Source organism: Cupressus sempervirens, chromosome 11, assembly GCF_028749045.1.
Source record: "Cupressus sempervirens isolate cs-2001-9-10 chromosome 11, ASM2874904v1, whole genome shotgun sequence".
NCBI classification, from domain to species: domain Eukaryota; kingdom Viridiplantae; phylum Streptophyta; class Pinopsida; order Cupressales; family Cupressaceae; genus Cupressus; species Cupressus sempervirens.
In genome coordinates, this window is record NC_143128.1 from 365206361 (window position 1) to 365227629 (window position 21269).

Genomic DNA, 21269 nt, shown 5'->3' on the forward strand with positions numbered 1-21269 from the left:
AAGTGTTTGCACGACCATCATGTATAGCATGCCTATCATACTACCACAACCTTCCCAACAACATATGTCATACATCCATTGGGATGATGTTACAGAGAACCTTGTCATGGTAACTCCAAATCTTGAACTTTACCAAACATTATTCACTGACCAGGACCTTATGATTATCCTACACATGGGGGTGTTTCTCCCTCTTGAGCTTTATCTTTGCGACCATCTCCTCTAACACCAAGTTTTCAATGCTCCCACTATCAATAATCACATCACAGCATCTACCCTCACACTTGCACCTAATACGAAACAAACTCCTCCTTTATCCAAGTTCAATCTCACTGCTTAGCAAGACCCTTTAATTAACTAAAACTTCTCCTCTTTCTATATCCTTTGAATGTGATGAGTTAGTGTCATCATCCACATTAGAAACCCTTGCTTGACCATCATGTATAGCATGTCAACCATACTGTCATGACCTTCCCAACAAAAAATGTCATACATCCATTGGGATGATGTCACAAAGAACCTTGTCATGGTAACTCCAAATCTTGAACTTTACCAAATATTGTTCACTAACCAGGACCTTATGATCATCCTATACCTAATAAACCTAATATGGATGGGGGTGTTTTTCCCTCTTAACTTTATCTTTGAGACCATCTCCTCTAATACCAAGTTGTCAATGCTCCCACCATTAATAATCACATCACAACATTTACCCTCACACTTGCACCTAACACAAAATAGACTCCTCCTTTATCTAGGTTCAGTCTCACTACTTAGTAAGACCCTTTCATTAACTAGAACTTCTCCTCCTTCCGCATCCTTTGAATGTGATGACTTAGCATCATCATCCATATGAGCAACCCTTGCTTGACCATCGACTCCCCTATATGTCCTTGATATTGAGGGCACTCATAGGTGTGATGGACTTCTTTGTTGCAGTGAAAACATGTACCACACAAACCTCCTCTTATCAAACCTTTTCCATGTCCTCTACCTCTTCCTCTTTGGTCTCCAAATTTTTTATCATGGGAGCAATTCAAATCCTCATTCCTCTAGTTTTGGATGATACCCACATCTTCATTTTTCTTCCAGTCCTCATTTCAGTCTCCAAATGACCTACCACCACCCCCTCCCTCCTTGGTCGTGCCCTCTTTTCTTTCCATAAAACTTTTTTCTTAGCTTCTACTCAGCTCACAAGGAAAATTAGTATGCCTCTTCAATGTTGTTTATTCTAACCAACTCTAGCTCCTCTTGAATGCTAGGTCTTAACACATGAAGGTGACAGACAACCTTCTCCTTGTTTGCTTTTGCATACCTCGTCCTACTAAAAACTTGATAAAAATACTCTATATATCCTAGATATATTTTCCCACTTGCTTTAACACTTGCATCTTCTTAAACAAAGCAAGCTTGTAGTCAACAAAATGAACTGCTTCTTCAATTTTTCCACCACGTAATCCCATCTTGTGATTTTCTCCTTCCCTCTTCTATTCCTTTCCAATAAAATATCTTGCCACCATATTTTGGCATAACCCTTTTGTCTCACCTTCACAAACTTAACCCTATTAGAGTCCTCAATGTTCTTCTACTCAAAATATTCCTCAAGCTCATTGATCCGATCAATCAACTCATCTAGGTTTAGATTTCTCAAAAACATGTCAACCTCAAGTTTAGGTCTTTTTCCCAACTTGGAAATGGCCCTAAAAAGCTTCTCCTCTATCTAGTTCAATAATTCTCCTTCTTCTTCCCCTTCCTACACAATATTTCCTTATTCTTAATTTTCCTTCTCACTTTCATCCCTTACAAAAAGATGCATCCCTCTACAGATCTCCTCTTGCAATGCTTGAACTTATCTTTGGAGGGATCTAACCTTAGGGGGAACACCTCTAACCCTTTCACCACACTCTTTTATGGAGGAATCTACTCACTATCTCAAATCTTAGAACCGCATTGTCCTAGTGCAAACTACCTCACAGTCAGCACTTTATCTACACACTCAGGAACTCTCATGCTGATACCACTTGATGAGGGCACAACCCAAGACAAAATGAAAACAAAAGGAAAATGAGAATTTTATTATCAAAAATTATATGCTATTACATTCAGTACAAAAAAAAATAGACTCAACTACATGCCCTATCGGCGTACAGTGTTATCAGATTCTTGAGAAAAATCCTTCCTACGGTACCTTCTCCCAAACTCCATAAAAGTTTCCTTTAAAATGCAAGAAATCACCTTAAGTAACCCAAATTAGGCTTAGGGTTAGGAATAAATTTTACAATATTCTATTTTGCATCCACCACCAAAGGAGAAGGTTCTAGAAGACACATTAGAAGTCAGTGCAAAATTAGAAGAATTCAGAAATGGTAGTCCAACTTCTAGGAGGCATAACTTTTGATTTGGGACTCCAATTGATGAGTTGTTTACATTTTTAGAAATATCTCCAAGCACTCTATATCCTTGTGGACCATCTTTTTTTTTCCCCCATTTTTTTAGGCCCGTACAAGGCCATTTAGTGCCTCAAATCTAACTTTGAAGTGTTCTTAGGGTGTCTCCAAGCAAATTAAAATAGTAATAACTTTCAAATTGTAAAGCCTTTTGACCTGATTCTTTTTTTGGAATGCTTGAAATTACAAGTACAATTATCCCTCCAACTTAAACCCTCAAAATCATCATAATTAAGGCATAATTACAAAATAACCTATTTTATGCACTAGCAGATATCCCGAGGTGCTCCAAAACACTAACCCAAAAAAACAATAGTGGAACTATGAGAGTTTAAATATCTATTTGGCCCAAATTGGTATCCAAAAATACAAACACATTAAACAAAAACTAACACTAATTGTATATTTGGGTGATACAGAATTGCCCTTACACCACAGAATGCTCCTGCATCATCCTTCCCCCTTGGTTGGCATAGCTCTTGCAGCCTGAGGATTTATTTCTATGTTTTTTTTATGAATAGTTAAGTGTTTGGCCTCTAGCTGTATGAACTCTCACATGGTGACCTTGTGTCCCCCAACACCTTTTTTTGTGAATATGTAACTTTATATTTATATTAATAGAAAGGGACTATTCATTAAAAAAAGCCCCAAATCCCCCTTTATGTTTTGATTGAATACAATGAATCCAAGGGGAAGACAAGAATCTCATATTACCATCTTTTTTTGTCCATAAAAACTATTGAGCCAATTTGTTAAGGTCCTCAATGCATTTTTTATAAGGAAATCAACAAGATTTATAATTTTCTAGTTGCAAAAATTATCCCCCTTGTCTAATTTTGTTTAATTGATTTTTATATATTGAGTTGGCATGTACTCATATTTTTATGTATGAGTTGATTTATTAAGAACAAGTACCTCGATCAAATTAACATTGAATAAAAACATGTATAATTCACTTTATTTATTTTAATATATTATTATAGATAGTGACTATGTTGCTTCAAACCAACTCACTGCTATTTTGTATGAGTTGGGTGTGGGACATCACATATATTACACCCACATGGTATGGATATGGATATATAATTCCTACTTGTGTGTTAAAAACCAATATAATAGATGGGTGCTTGAAGAACTTTTATGTGAGTTTCTTACAAAAAAATAGTTTGAAATGTTTTTTCATGGGAACTATAATGCCTCTAATGTTTGTGTTTTTTTTTTAATCTTATTTTGGAGTTGGATTCACATATCAATTCTTGTGTACATTTTTTAGGATATGCCCATATTTTCATTTGTATTAGAAGTATGATTTGGGTGCATTAAGATACTCATATTATTATTGTGCTTATGTTATGTTGGATTATGCACATATGTATGTATGTGCATGTTTTCTTCTATGTTTTGTGTTATACTGGCTCATTTGAAGAAATGATATTTTTCTTCAATAATTAATTATACTTTTTAGTACACTTGATGTGGGTATTAAATATGTAGGTATAGGACATTTTTAAACTCAATTCTCATATGACCAATATCATTTTGGTTGGTTTTGCTTTTTTACATATGTCATATTTCATTTAGATATGACTTCTGTTGTGTTCAAATTATGACGACTCATATTTGATATTGGGATAACTCTAATAACCTATAAGTGTTTTATGTTCCGAATAAATATATGTTTATGTATATGTATAAGTATATATATAGATATATATATACACATATAAATATATATATGTATATACATATATACATATATGTATACATGCATATATGTATATATACATATATGTATACATGCATATATGTATATATACATATATGTATACATACATATATGTATATAGATATAGATCTATATATATACACACATATGTATACATATATACATATATGTATATATATATATATATATATACCTATACCTATATACATATATGTATCTATGTATGTATACATATATATACATATATACATATACATATATGTATATGTATATATGTGTATGTATACATACATGTATACATATTTATATACATATACCTATACATATACATACATACATACATGCATATATATAGTGTTGTAAATTGTACAACTTGGATAAGGTGTCTAATTTCATGCTTAGCATTCATTATTGAACAAGCCAAATAATTGAGAAGGGGTTGAATTAATTTTTGAAAAAAATCTTCTAAAACTTTTATTGAACTAGCTTCCACATAAACTATTCCAACAATGGTTCAAGGTTGGGTAGGGGGATAAGTAAATAAACTCAACTTAAACCTACTAACACCTTTCCAAGAGTACACATGGAAGAAAAGACTGAAATGCAGCAAAGAGACCATAAAATTCAAAGATTTAGTGATTGATTACACATGATAAATAGCAACCAACATGTTTGACAATGAGGCCTTCCAAGTTACGACCTTGTATAAATAATTTCAACATCAAAGTCCAAGCTCATGGTCTTATCTACCTTACTTACTATCTAATTGAATCTACTTCTTATAACTAATCCAAGCTTCTTATATAGCTAGCTAGACCACAACTCAGCCAGTCAAGCATTTAATTTCAATATAGGACTTTTCTTAGAGGTGTAAGCCATAACCCAAGTAATGGGAATCAATTATTTATGCACTCTTTAAGGTAGGCCCAAACATAATCTAGGAGTCGACTCCTAATTGTGCAAGATACCATGTCATCGTAGGAAATTGCACCAAAGAAATAACACACCAAATTGGATTAAAAAACTAGTAGAAAATAGGGACTGAAAAGAAAAATATAGAGCTCAAAGGATATGACATCATCATTTGTGCTCTTAGGGTAAGGATTTAAAATATGTCCTCAACAAGTTACTTACTGTGCACAACAACAAAAACTCAAGGTAGAAATGACTACTTTGCTAACAACAAACTGATACAAAAAAAAAGAAATGTTTTTGGGTGATGCAAGATTTTCGATTGACCCAACATGCTCCTACATCAAGCACCTAGGATAAGTAAAGAACTAGTGTCCATATGAGGCAACCTTGATGCTCTAACCTGAATCATAAAGATCCAACTCACCTTTTGGTATCCATGAATTATCTTCATCTGGTTTATCTTTCTACTAGACAAGGTATTCTAGGTAGTATTTTCCTCTAGTTCTCTTATTTTGATGTCCAAAATATTCTCACTATTGTCAGCCTTCTTCTTAGGATAATCTAGGTTATCTTTTAATTCATCATCTTCTTCAAAGTACTAAAAGATGTCTACAATATTGAATATAGGTGAAATTTCCATATCTCTGAGTAATTCAACTTTAGAAACAATTACACTATCAAACTTTCTCAGAATTTTACAATGACCAAAGTTCTTCCCCTTTAGTTTATTATGGGTACCAAGTGGAAATCAATTTTTCCTCAAATAAACCATCAATTTATCCTCAACCTCAAACGATTTATGAATTCTCCCTTTATCTAATCCCTGTTCATACTCACGATTACTATCTTCTAGATTCTTCCTTACTTTATCATGCAAAGTCTTCGTGAAATATACAAATTCCTCTACTTTAGCACTTCTCTTCATTTCAGTAGTCAAATCTCTTAGTTCAGTAGTTCCCCTAGGATTCATCCTATTAATAATCTCAAAGGGTGTCTTCTTAGTACTTCTATCCACAAAACTATTATATGCAAACTCTGCTTGTACTAGAATCAAATCCCAATTAGTATGCTTATTCCCAACCAAACATTTGGGTAAGTTACCAAAGCTTCTAATCACAACCTAATGTATTACAAGGCATGATAATCCCCAAAGGAGATTTTCTAGCCCAAACAAATAACCACATAGTGGAAATACAACACAAAATACAAGATTTGATACCAAACTCAATGCTTCATTCATAAAACAACTAATTACATGTAATGTGTTAGGTTGTAAGGCCTTCCCAGTTATGGCTAAATATAAAAAAAGTAATAGTTCTACAAGATCGAACCCCAACCCTAGATAGTCTATATCTATAACATAAAATCACTCTGGTAGAAACCCTCAATGAGATCTAAACTTGTGCTTGCAAGCCACCAAAAAACCTCCTTATTTCCTAAGCTACAACTATTAGCTCTACTACACTTCACTCCTCTCAGCTACTCCTTGTTGAATGAATAATGACTCAAGAATCTATAATACCCCTTAATTACACCCAACTAGAACACAAGTTGGCCTAGAAAAATTATAAATTAAATAAACTCTTACATTAAATACATATTTAAGCCACAAGTCAGCATGAAACATATATTAAATACCAAATACCTTAAAAGGATTACAACACCCGTTAAATACACCTAGGACAAATAAACAAGACACAAATAGCTCCACACAAACTCCCATGTTTTCTCTACATCATGATCACATGTTATACATATTAAATGAACCAAGATGATGGATCAAATATATAAGAACTCTTTTTGGCAAGCTCAAACTATGGAGTGTTAGAAAATACCACCAAGCATGGTTGAACTTTGATAAGCATTGAAGAGTTCCTCACATGTTAACAAACATAGTAGATGTTGAGAAATAGTATATGTTGAGCTCTTTTAGCAATCAAGCACTTTAGCCAACACTACATCTAGAAATGATTGAGCACCACTCATTTTGGTGATTGAGTCCTCAACTCCAAAAAAAAAGTCCCTACAATAGGAGGACTACTAACTACCTTAGGATGCTCCTGCATTAGACACCCCAAGTGTGAAAAGATAATTTTAGTAGATGGAAGAACATTTTCTTGAATTAGGCACATAAATTCCAAACTAGTTGTTTATATACATATCCTCCAAGTCTTTAACTTGCACACTCTTTCCCTTGTTCTACTTTTGCACATTATTTTTGGCAACAAGAAATTTTTTTCTTAGCTTCTTCAAATCCATCCTCAATGTTCCATAGGTTTTCTTTCCATGTTGATCTCTAACCCTCATAGAATCCTTCAACTTAACTTGGCTACAATACTCAGGTTCCTCCTACCAAGTTCTTCATTTTGCAAAGGAATCAGGGAAAGCTTCCTGCCACCTTTCTCAACAATAATTATATTATTGACACAACCATGCATATCCCTACAATAATACTACCAAGGTGTACCAAGCAATATGTGCCAACTACTCATGTACACAATATCACACAACACTTGGTCCTTATACTACCCAATCTGTAAATCAACAAGACACTGCTCCCTCACTTCCAAAGTATGTTCATCTTGTAACCAACCAATCCTATAAGGAAAAAGATGTCCCATTCTCTTCAAACCAAGTTTCAGAACCATCATCTCAGCAACAACATCCACAATCACATTGGAGATTTTAGCACCAAACTTAAAATGGGTCCTAAACAAATTACTCCTTTGACTAGGTTCTAGTGCCTTCTTACAAAATAGTACTTGCCAAATTAACAAATTCTCCCTTTATTACATAGGTTCATTGACACGATCTTCAACTTCACTCACCACAACAACTCTTCTTTCACTAGCCTTCTAGGAACACTCAAAAGCTTTGTGTCCTTATCCTCCATAATTAAAACACATACGTTTGAATTCATGTCTACATGTCCTCTTTCTTGGCTGATCAAGTTTTGGTTCATCTTCTCAACTTAGTTTATCCTTTACCAGGTGATCTTTATTCTCCTTCCTTTGGGAACTACCTTGGTTTCTCCTCTTCAACTTATCTTCTACCTTTAGAGAATATTGAAATACATCCTTAATCAAATCAATATTTAGCACATGAATCTCATCCTAAATATTGAATCTCAATCAAGTAATGTACCAAGCCATATTTTCCTTAGATAGTTCTCTATGTCTAGACAAAATAGTCAACTTTTAGAACTCCTTGGTATAACCCTTCACAATCATATCCTTCTATTTTGAATTGTGAAACATCTTTAAAAAATCAAGTTCATAATCATCAAGAATGAACTTAGCCTCCAACTTGTCACAATTAACCTCCATCAAGTAATCTGCATTTCACCTTCCTCTTCGCTATCTCTTTGCGATTCTTTCCACCATAGAACATCATGCCCTTTCAGCTTAGTTTATGCTAACCTCACTCTAAGTGGATCACTAATATCCTCCAACTCAAAGTAGTCTTCCATCTCACTAATCCAATAAATCAAGTCTCCAGGATCCAAATCACCTAAGAAACTAGAAACATCCATTTTGTGCTTCAACTTCAACCAAATGTCAAATATATCTAGTTGACCAACATTGTCTTCCATAGATCTCTCCACATGATCGGTTCTATCTTCACCACTAGATCCAACACCCTCAAATTCTTCAGTAAATTCCTCATAACCATCTTCAATGCCCACATGCTAAAGTACACTAGTTAAAGCCCTCATGATCTCATTCTTCATAGCTCCATCACAGATCTAAAATATTTTTAAACCTTCTCTGAGATCCTTACTTCCACAACATCATAGAGAACTTCAATCACCCTAGGGTCCAATATTTTCAAAGGCATCTTCCAAGATCTCTGAAAACCAAAATTAAAAAATCACCTAATTGATCCAACCTTCAACTCTGATAATCTTTACCCTCAATCTAAGTGCAAACTCCATCACATTTGATGATATGTCCATGCACTCAAGAAACTAATTCTGATAGGACCTGATGTAGTAAAGGTAGGAGAATCCACAAACACTAATAAATTTGGATTCAATTTTCGATGAATTTTGGTCAAAATTTTTACCTAGGTCGACCAAGCAGTTCGTCACTATTTTTCTCATCAAAAGTTTGACCAACTTGCAAGTTCGTCAAAATCTTGATGAATATATTCACCAAAAAGGTTTTTTCTCTACTCACTTTGATTTTCCATTTTTGGTCAAAATTTTGACCAATTCTCAGTGGAAAACTTTCAAGAATTGGTCAAATTTTTGATGGAAAACATTTAAGAATTGGTCGAGATTTCCACCAATTTTTGGTCAAAATTTTTAAAGAATTTGTTGAAATTTTAACCAATTCTTGGTAAAACACTATCAAGAATTGGTCAAAATTTCCACTATGAAAATTTTCAATAATTTGTCAAAATTTGGACCAATTCTAGCCCATCTCTTGGCCAAGATGCCATGGTCATGACCAATGGGTTGGTCAAAATTTTGACCAATTCTTGATGGAAAACTTTCAAGAATTGGTCAAAATTTTGATCAATTCTGGCCCATTCCACGACTAGGATGCCATGGTCACGACCAACTAGTTGGCCAAAATTTTGACCAATGCTAGTGGAAAAATTTGAAGAATTGGTCAAAATTTCAACCAATTATTGGTGGAAAACCATGAGGAGATAGTCAAAATTTTAACCAAACTAAGTTGTTTTAAAAAAAAAATACAACAGGTGAATCCCCCAACGAATGCCTACCCATGGACTCTCTCTTAGATCCTCTTCTTGGACCATTGCAATTTTTGAAGAGGCTTGGTAGTGGTTGCCATTCTATAGCACATTTGTTCAGTAATTTTGAAGTTGATCTAATGGTGATCCCTCATCTAGCATTAGGTGGCTACTTGGTGCTCTAGAAATTTTTTATATATCTATCATGGCTAATGGGAGATTTGATAATGAAAGATCCCAATGACCCTCCAATAGAATCAGTGTTGGTGTTTAAGAAAGATACATTTTCTACATTTTGAATATTGGCATTAGAATCCTTTCTATTGGAGGGTCATGAAGCATCTCAATTGCTATGCAATAGCTCCCCAAAGTCATCTCTATGAAACTTTATTAGCACAATTTGTGGAATGGTTCAATAGAAGTTGTCATTGTGGTTGCCTAGAAAGTGATTTGAAGGGCAAGTCTCATCTAGCAATTGTGTTGCTTATCATGAGTGATGAGGGAGCCATTTCCAAGAATGAGAAAAGGATGAATGTAGTACCAGATTTCAAAAGAAATCAATAAAATCATATCTATAAGAGTGAAATGAAGAAGGAGCATGTTTGCTATGTGTGACTCCCTAAAGATGCTTTTCTTTCTCACTCCATTGGCACAAATTTGGGAGTGTGGTTCAATAGTGGTTATTGTTCTAGTGTGTCATTGCGATGATCTAGAAAGAGATGGTAAGGGTGGAGCTTTCATCTAGCACTTGGGATGTTTGTGCAAGTGAATAGGGGAGCTTTTATTGTGCACACCTAGTCAAACAGAGCAGAGCTATTGGCACCATCACCAACTACAAATTAATCATTAAGAGTAGAGTTTGAATCCATGAACCATTAGGGGTATCAAGTTTGATATTCCAAGGTAAGTCCTTCAAAGAATCAACCACCATGAGGATGCACATGGAGATCTTCCATGACAACAAGGTTTTAACATAAATGGAATCATTTTTGTGACAATTGCCAAAATTCAAGTCAAGTGTCTTCATTGGGCTGACATATCTAACATATCTTGATCTGGAGTGCCAAATAAAAAAAATTCAAGCAACTGAAATCTATTTCATCGGATATGGAAGTAGATGTGGTAAGGATTTTGTTCTCAAATACATATCTTTTCCTTTATCTTGGGCCTGTGTTTGTGAATGTTGTAAATTTTTAGTTTGTGAATAGCCTCAGATAATGGACTTGTAATATATTTTATCATGTAGGCTTTACTTTTCATGGTTTAGAAGTGATTCCATGAAAATGTGGGTTTTCATAGTTTCCTATATAACCTTTGCAATAAAATTAATGCTATGCTAATTTTTTCAAGTATATAGTGGGTTCTGACCATTGGTCAACTATCTGTGGATTGGTTATACTTCTTTATTCTTGGTTAGATTTATGCTTGGTCGGGAAGTGTTATCCCTATGATGCCTTCTTGATGTAATCCTTTTTTTCTTATTTGATATAAGTCTAGAAAGCTAAAGGCTCTTGCAGTTTGAGTTTTCAATGGCAGAAGAAATTTGAGTTTTCTTAGGATTCAATAATCAAACAACAATTAATCAACATCTATCAAGGAAATTTTATACCTTTAATAATCTTCTCCAACCTTACCATTCAGTTTCTATTCATTAGATCTTCAAATAACATCCATTCAATAAATTTGATCTATGTGTATACAGACATATTATTAGCAACAATCAACCTTTTATCATCATTCTCATGTATTAGTATTTTCACACTGTCCTACACACAACACAAATATATTTGCATTATCTATACCCTATCCTTATCCTGTAATACAAATACACTTAGCAAGCCTTTTTCTATCAACATCCATCTTACATTACTCTTCCACCAAGCCTTGTATGTTGCTCGCATCAACAAGGAGTCATTTACTGCCCATATCAATATATGTGAACAATCATTAGTCCCATCTACAAATATTGACTAAAATCATAGAGTAGAGTTCTTAGATATTCTTCAATCATAAGACACGTGCATAATAGAATCTAACAATAGTGAGGCCACAATATATACCAACATTGATAAAGAACTTCTATTTCCATCGCTATCAACCATAAACTATGAGTCACTCATCAAAACAATTTTATAGAGAGATAATCATCTAGTAGGAAAGAAAATTTTGCATCTACTTTTTCAATTTGAAGTATCCAATCATTGTTCTATTGAAAATTAGACAATCACATGTAGATGTCTAATTTTTTGCATTTACTAAAATATCAAAAGCTTGTTCAAATTTGGTCTATCTTAAAGCTGGTTTGAACCTTTTATTTTTATTTTTTAATGCTAGCAACTTCTTAATTACTTTTTAAAGAGATTAATTTATGTATAAGTGCCAAGATTAATGTATTGTTCCCCTGGCCTATATTGATAGATGCCCCTAACATCATAGTACTTAGTTATGAGTTCCATACTTCTTAAATCATCTTTGAATAGTGTAATATAGGGAAAATGCTCTTATAAACAAATCCAGTTCAAAATTTAGTATTTTACCACAAAAAATGGATGTGCAATCCACACACACAGTGTTGGAGAAGTTGTGAAAATTCATCATACCAATTTCTTGACATTAGGATATAATGTTTCCTTCAAACATGTATTATATGAAATTCAAGGTGAGTAGGTGCTAGAAAAAGTTAATAATCATATTCAAAGTAAATAACTAACAAGAGGTAGAAAAGTAATTTGTTTAATTACTTCAGGATTGAAAAATAGAATTAGTAAATCCAACTTGATGGACCCTAGATTTTCATCAAATTTAGAGTCTGCATTTGTGAAGACAGGTTGGAGATCAATTTTCCCTCTTTAATCGCTACTCAAACAAGGGTTTGTTTATGGATTCCTATTTGAACACTACGCAGATGTGAAATTTGCATGCAGCATTGACATATACAGAGAATTAATATGTTGAAAGGACATAAATAGCCATATAGAGATAAGAGTATACATTCTCATGGCAGACTTTATGAGATATTATCTACCACTCAATCTAATAGGTCTAATCTATCACAAAGGATATCTTGAAGACTGGTATCAATTATAAAACACATGATGGTCTCAAGAAGGCATAAATTCAAAGATGAGTGTATTTAGAGACTCGGCCATATAAGAAGAGCCTTCAGTAGCAAAAGACACAATTAAATAATAGTGATAGTTTTGTTGCTAGGTATTAGTCAAGATCAATCTCATGGAGCATAAAAAAGACGAGTATGTACATACTTCTAGAAATATATCAACTAAAATCTAATAAGCATCATGTCTGGTCAAAGTATTTAGATGCAAATATAATTAACATTATGCCTAATTCTCACCAAAAAAAAGCATTGAACTTTTGTATGAAAATGCCTTCTACAAAAATTAATTCCTTATTAGTACATAGCCAATTATCTCTCTGAGGATATGTGTGAGTATGAAAACTCTAGGTGGCATGGTGATATTTCAATCAACAATGATAACCAAGAAGAAACCAATTCTAGTTCTGATACTATAATCGATGAAGTCCAAAAATTGTCACTTCTTTTAGAGAAATGTGGAAATGATTATAATGGAACAAATCAGTATCTGAAGAGAGTATATTCCAATCAATCAAATTATATATAGTCAACTACGGGTGCCAAGTGAAGGGGTACTGTGTAGATGTGATGAGAAAATTATGAACAAGTATGGGATGTTTTCATTAGGACTAGTTTTATGTGAAGCATGTGCATAGTAGTAAGAATGTTCAAGGTTTGACCTAGATCTCTAACCAATAACTAAGAATGGAGAAGCAAGAATAACATAAGTAGATCAAGGTAATAAGTTTTATGCAGTAGCAACACCTGTGGTGGCATTTCTAGAAGTTTGAAATAAAGAACATGTCATTAAAGGCATCAGTATTTATTGTTATGAAGTCACGTAGCAAGAAGATCATCCATATCAAAGGATGAAGAGGATAAAATAGACATCTTTGGTTAACAAAGTATATTATCCTCTCACACACCTCATCAGATATCATGTTTGGAGGAGTGGAAGGAGCTATTCTAGAAATCACAATGATTTCTAATTATCCAATATGGGTTCGTGTCTTGTTCAATGACTTACATCTAATGAATATTTATGTTTTTTCTTAGGTATATATATGATGCATTCGAGATGAAAGGAACTCCAGCAAAAAGTTTGGTATTTCTCATGAGTATTTAAGGACCTATTGCAGTTGATGATGAAGGAAAAAATGTCCAAGACATGCCAATAAAAGGAGACAAATATTGAAGCCTGCATGTGTGATATCACAAAAGCAAACATCTCCAGTATTAGCATAATACTTGTGCCTTTTAAAATCATCTCAACATACTTCAATATGTGTGAATCTTACTCTTTGAACTTCTTCATAAGGGCTAGTAGGCATCTCTCCCAAGAATGCAAATGTAATAGGGTATTAAACACCATAAAATTAGCAAGCAACTTCCATACACCCCATTTATCTTGCATACAATCCAAAATGGTGAAACCATAGAAATTCAAAATGGAGGAACTCAAGAAAAACTAAAGCAAGATAAATTGTTACAATTTTTAAGAGATCAACATTCCATCTCAAATCAAATTTATTTTTTAAAGTAGTCCAACCCACTAGTCTAAAACAAACCCGAAGAAAAATATAAGATAAAAGTAGCTTAATCATAGTAAAGAAGACAAGAAGAACAGGGATATCTTGACAAAGCCCCAAAATGACTGTATTGGCCTACTTATTTTATTTTCTATTTTTTCTATCATAATATTACGTATGATAAACCCTACTTCACAATTACAATAGCTTGTGCAACTAGTATAGGTATAAAATCCCCATGATTGAGAAATCTCTTCTAATATCTTGTTCTGTAAATTGTCACATTCTATAAGTCGGTAAAACAGTGTTATCTACTGATAGGTGGGTTCCTATGGGGGGATTAATCTTTATTTTTTACAAAGAGGTGGTATAATGGAGGAAAAAAAAGGTTTGCTAAGGGATTATTTGGTACCTTTTCCTTGAAAATAGAAGCTCCTACATTTTAGGCTTGCATATTGAAGTAGGTGAAAACAGGGTGGGCCTAGAAATTGTCCCACCAACTTAGGAATGTTATGCTCCACTTGTCAAACATGTAAATGTAGATTTTCATTATATTTTATTAACATGTTTTAATTATGCGTAGATTATAGAAGAAAAAGATATGGCTTCATGGAATCACCAGCTTCCCTAAATTTTTGAGCTTGAATTATTAGCAAAACTAGACTACAAAATTCATGGGACTGTCAGCTATAAAATAATCCTTAAAAACTTGACTAGTTCTAATTCTATCATTTGTGAAGCCTGTTCCAGCAGACCCTGGCCTCATTTATCTTTAATGGAATGCCTTTGAAATCCTTCTAAATCTAACAAAATCTAGGATTTCTATCTACTAATTCTACAACAAGTTTAGGGGGATTTCCTCCTCTAATTTCTAACTGAGAGGGTTTCATCCTCATCTTGTTTGACATTTATTTCTTTTCCACATAGAGTAATAATCAAAGGTTTTTATTATTTTTTCATTTAGCCCCTTCTCCTTGTTTGGCCTCTCTTAAATAGGTCTTTTGTCCAAAAGACCCAAATTCCTCGATATAAACTTTAATTAAAAATTTACTTTAAGATAGTATTTATTCCATATATTATTCTATAATTTTATTTTATTTTATCTTATGATTGACATAAATGAAATTTGATTGCATTTTCTGTGTGGGAGAAAACATCTGTTGTCCATATGTCTACATCCAATCCGCCCATGCTTCCAAGCCATAGACATGGTTCTAATGGTGATAGCAGGGCATCTTGGTATAATGTTTGAACAGGGGACATCACATTGATTTATGAGAGAATTGAGAAAAAAAAATACATGAGTATGAAGGCCTACCTTAACTTTTCCACCCCAAAATACATTATCATTTCTAGAGCTTCTTTCTCCTCTACCTCTTTCATCTTCCAAAAACATCTAAAAGTGTGAAAAAATGTTTCACCCTATACAAGGATCCTTCTCTTTTTCTTATGGATAGTGAACATGTGTCACCTTTTTCCTCCTTTCCAGTACATGGCAGCCAACCATAGTAGCTTCTTAGAAAACAAATTATAAATGTAGCATGGACATAAAATTTAACTTATAATCAATGGATCAAGAAATATTACAATTGAAGCAAGAAAGTGTTTGAGTTCCTTTACTCCCTTGACGCCCCTTAACCTCTTAAAATCTCAATATGTCTATTTTTATAGTGGGCATCCACCCAAAAAAAGTAGTCTAGTGATAGCTATCAAAGGCTCAACCCATAATCCCACGAGGAATAGTAAACAAAGTAAACATCTTTCATGGGTAACTATTATTTAGACCCATAGACAATAAAGCCTAGCTTCTCTATTAAAATACATAGCATAAAAAGAGGAAAGGTTAGTCATGTGTTCCCCAACTAATATTATAGAAATGTCTGAAATCTCCATGTGAATGGGTAAGCTAGTCTAGCATGTAATGAAAAAATATCCATGATGTAGGCCTTAGGGATATTTAAGGAGATGACAAGCTAAATGTCACATCCTTACTGGTGGTTCCACACAAGACAACATTGTTTAAAGCAAAAAATGACAACTTCAGAGAAGGGTAAGGGCCCCAGTCTAACACATGAAGCACCAATTGTTGTCTAGAGTGAACTTCTACATAAATTATAATGGTCAAGTGAGCATGTGATCCATACCAAGGAAATTGTCACAACCAGTAAGCTAGAAACTAGAAATGGACAAGATACAACCTGAAAACATATACTAAATTAGAGTAAAAATAAGGAAAGTTGAATGGTCACTATTTTTTGGCTATGCAAGATTGCTTGGATACCTAGATGCTTTTTCATCACTTTGGGTTTACCAGGATCCTAGGAACTTAACCTACGGTTATAAGGCCTTAACCCTTGCTCGTCTTCTTTACTAGGAACACTTATATGCTCTTTATACTACCTCAAAAAGGACATAAATTTGATCAAATATTATACTTTTATATGCTTACATTTCTCTAAGACATGTGTTAAAATGTTATATCTGAACGAACAACTATGTTCCTAATCTTAAAATATGTAGTTGACTAGTCACCGATAGGGTTTTTAAGTATAAATATGGAAGTGATTTAGAACACAAGTAAAAATTGAGGATCCCTTTATCTCCTCACCATTAGTTTGTTGCACCTATAACCTGTAGAGTCATTGTACCCAGCAGTACATCCAAGCATGTAATGATCCCTTCTATGCTTAGCATGTTATAACTAGAATTAAGCCCTATCTATCATGTGTGGCCTTAAATCATATCATCTTATGATGAATTGATGCAATTTTCAGAGAATAGAAGATTTTGCAAAGAATAGAAATATATGAACATTTTTACCAAATATTATTAAACTCGTTGAACTTATATGTTGGATCTTTCTTGTGTGATTAGAATATATTTTTACACTACACTAATTCATTTCCACATTAGACACAATGAAACATGAACTCATATTGATTCATCTCAAGTTCAATGAGGATGTGAATTTAGACCACCTACAAATATTATGACCTTTTCTACTCTTCCAAACATGTAAAAGGTGAATAAACCCATAAAATGTGATGTGATCTTAATTTTTATTCATTTTACAAACACATTGAATGGAAAAGTAGTAAAGAAAATTAGTTCACTTTTTTTCACCCAATTATGGGTTGATATTCTCATTATTAAAATTAAAAGAAACTTAAAATGTTATCAAATGAAGGCTACCTTTAAACATTGCATACTCACACACTACTTTCTCTACTACAATCTTTGAATAGCAATACCAATTCTGAGCACCAAAAGAGAAAGATGAGAAATTAATTTAATAAAGTTGGAATATGGATATAATTTTATAAGTATTTCCACTGTATACAAATACAAAGTAAATGGGTTACCTTGGTTTGGATGTAGTAATTAAGGTTGCTCCAACAATCCTCGTCGACTGTGGTTTGCGGATTTCTTATGGGGTTGAGGCTGTTTAGAGCAACTGTCAAATGACTATTGGAAACTAGAACACTAAGGAGGGTTATAATTACCTAATTAGAAAATAGCTAAAACCAAAGACAAACATCTATTCAAAATAAGGACTCTTTGTATGGTGGATTGTGGATTGTAACACCGTCTATTGTCATATGGAAGTTATGGTAGGAGATAAATAGACACATTTTTAAAAATAAAAGGATAGGATAGGAACAACTTACCAACAAGATGGAGGCTTCCATTATAAGGACTATGAATAATAGAATATTTAATAAGCAAAAAGTGGCAGAAAAGATGACTTGTTGGGATGAGAAGATGAGAGGTAGATGGATTGGGTTTAAGATTCCTTGGTATGTTAGCTTGAGCTTCACTTGGTTTTGAGAATACTTTAAACTTCTCTACTTAACAAGGCCAACCACGTGAAGGTGGAAGCTCATCTAGCCTCACCCCCCTCCCCCTAACATCAATCTAAATTACCCATTATCATGATGCAGGAGCATCTTGCATGGAAAAAAAAAATTGAAAAAAAAAAAAATATTGTGGAGGAGAGAGAAAGTGACGAAAATTAGAGGAGAAATAATATTAAAAAAAAAGGGGGAAAATGAGAAAAGAAAGGAAAAGGTGATTTCTATTTTCGAGGTGCATAGGTGGCATAATAGGAAAAAATTAAAAAATAAATGGTTGTCATTCCATTTATCGAGGTGAGTGGGTAGAATTCTAGAAAGTTATGAATATTGTAGAAAGTTTTGGAAGTTGTAGAAGGTTGTGGAAGTTGTAGAAGGTTGTGGAGGAATTCTAGAAGGTTGTGGATAAGTCATGCATGGGGTGGTAAATGCCTGTTTAAGCAAGGCATATGAGCATTTCTAAATCAAGCTCAAGGGGAAGCTTGAGGAGTAGAAGCTTGAGAAGGAGAAGCTTGAGAAGTGAAAGCTTGGAAAGGTGAAAGTTGTGGAAGGTGAAGCTTGGAAAGCTTGGAAGGCTTGGAAGGTGTGAAAGAGAAAGAGGAAGTGAAGAGTGAGTTTTCCTGAGTCTGTGGACAGAGCACCGAATGTGAGGCAGTTTACAGCAGGATTGTAATGGAGTTGTGAGTGTGTAGACAGAGCGCCGAATGTGAGACAGTTTGTACTTGGATCTTGGATTAAGTTTGTGAGAAGAGTTAGTGGCTACGGTTTAGAAACAAGGAGGTTGCTTGGTGGCTTGCGAGCACAAGTTGAGATCTCTGAGGTTTCTACCAGAGTGTGGATCTGGGCTAGCTTGAGTTTGGATTGGATCTTGAGAGATCTTGAAAAAATGTTATTGTAATTGCTATTGAATTTTCAGGTATAATAAAATTGTCTTCATCTTGTTGCATTCTTTGTCATGAGTTGGTAAGGGTGTTGTGGCCCTTTGTCAATGGTATCAGAATGTACCTTCGTCAGTGGTATCAGAGCGTATCTACATTAGTGGTATTAGAGCAAGAGTTTCTGAGTGTACAAGCAGATCGCCGAAGTGTGAGGTAGTTTGTACCAGGACCTTGGTTAGGTGAAGTTTATTAGAGTGGGAGTTCTTGAGCGTGTAAACAGATCGCCAAAGCTGAGGCAGTTTGCACCAGGACCTTGGGAGGACATGCAGATTGATTGATTGATGCGGAGATGGAAGACTGAACTTGTTGAGTCATGATTGTGGAGAGTTGGTGGATTGCAGATCCGTTGTCCTAGACTTGTGATGTGGTTCCTGATTGTTCGTGCGAGGTGGCAGGTTGTGATCTGACTTGCAAACAATTCAAGGTTGTCACAAGAAGCATAGGAAGGATTTGTTGCAAAAGGTTTACGAAGATCTTGGGAGATGGCTCCAAGAGGATTGGACCCTAAGATGATTGCAAAAATCCATGATATAGTGGAGAGGAATTTTTCTAAGATGTTTGCTCGGTTGGATGCTAAAGCTAAGAAGGTCAAGGTGGAAGAGGATGGTTTTGCTGATCAGTTTGTGGAGTCTGATGTAGAACCTGCAGAGCAACTAGAGGTTGTTGCTAAAGATATTCTTAATGTTGTTGATGTTGGGACAGAGGTTGGTTTTCATGATCAGTTGGTTGAGTCTGACATGGAGACTGTAGAGCATTTCGTCATGGATGATCTAGTTGATGTTGGTGGTGACTTGTATGTTGCAGAGCACTTGGTCGTGAATGATCTGATTGTTGGAGGTGAGTTATGTATTGCAGAGCATCTTATTGTGAGCAATGAGGTTGCTAGTGTTGAGAGTTTGGCATGTGTTGATGGAGATCTACATGTTGATGCTAATGCAGAGCTTGTTATTGCTGGTATGGATTCACTAGTTGTTGATGTGAATGGGAGTTTGGTAATGAAGCATTATGTTCAGTTTGTTTCTGAGGGTGAGCATGCTGATTGGATGGTTGAGATTCGGGTGTTTGATAGAGTGATGCAGATGTGGAAGATTTGTATGGTGGTTTTCTTGTCTCTGTTGAGGTGGAAACCTTTGGTAAAGATGAAGATGGTGGTAGATATTTCTTTTGGCATCAAAGTGTGGGACACACTTTTCTATTTACCGGGGGATTTTGATGCAGGAGCATCTTCCATGGAAAAAAAAAATTGAAAAAAAAAATGTGGAGGAGAGAGAAAGTGACAAAAATTAGAGGAGAAATAATAAAAAAATTAAAAAAGGGAAAAAGGAGAAAAGAAAGGAAAAGGTGATTTCTATTTTCGAGGTGCATAGGTGGCATAATAGAAAAAAATTAAAAAATAAATGGTTGTCATTCCATTTATCGAGGTGAGTGGGTAGAATTCTAGAAAGTTATGAATATTGTAGAAAGTTTTGGAAGTTGTAGAAGGTTTTGGAAGTTGTAGAAGGTTGTGGACGAATTCTAGAAGGTTGTGGATAAGTCATGCATGGGGTGGTAAGTGCCTATTTAAGCAAGGCATATGAGCATTTCTAAATCAAGCTCAAGGGGAAGCTTGAGGAGTAGAAGCTTGAGAAGGAGAAGCTTGAGAAGTGAAAGCTTGGAAAGGTAAAAGTTGTGGAAGGTGAAGCTTGGAAAGCTTGGAAGGCTTGGAAGGTGTGAAAGAGAAAGAGGAAGTGAAGAGTGAGTTTTCCTGAGTCTGTGGACAAAGCGCCGAATGTGAGGCAGTTTACAGCAGGATTGTAATGGAGTTGTGAGTGTGTAGACAGAGCGCCGAATGTGAGGCAGTTTGTACTTGGATCTTGGATTAAGTTTGTGAGAAGAGCTAGTGGCTGCGGTTTAGAAACAAGGAGGTTGCTTGGTGGCTTGTGAGCACAAGTTGAGATCTCAGAGGTTTCTACCAGAGTGTGGATCTGGGCTAGCTTGGGTTTGGATTGGATCTTAAGAGATCTTGAAAAAATGTTATTGTAATTGCTATTGAATTTTCAGGTATAATAAAATTGTCTTCATATTG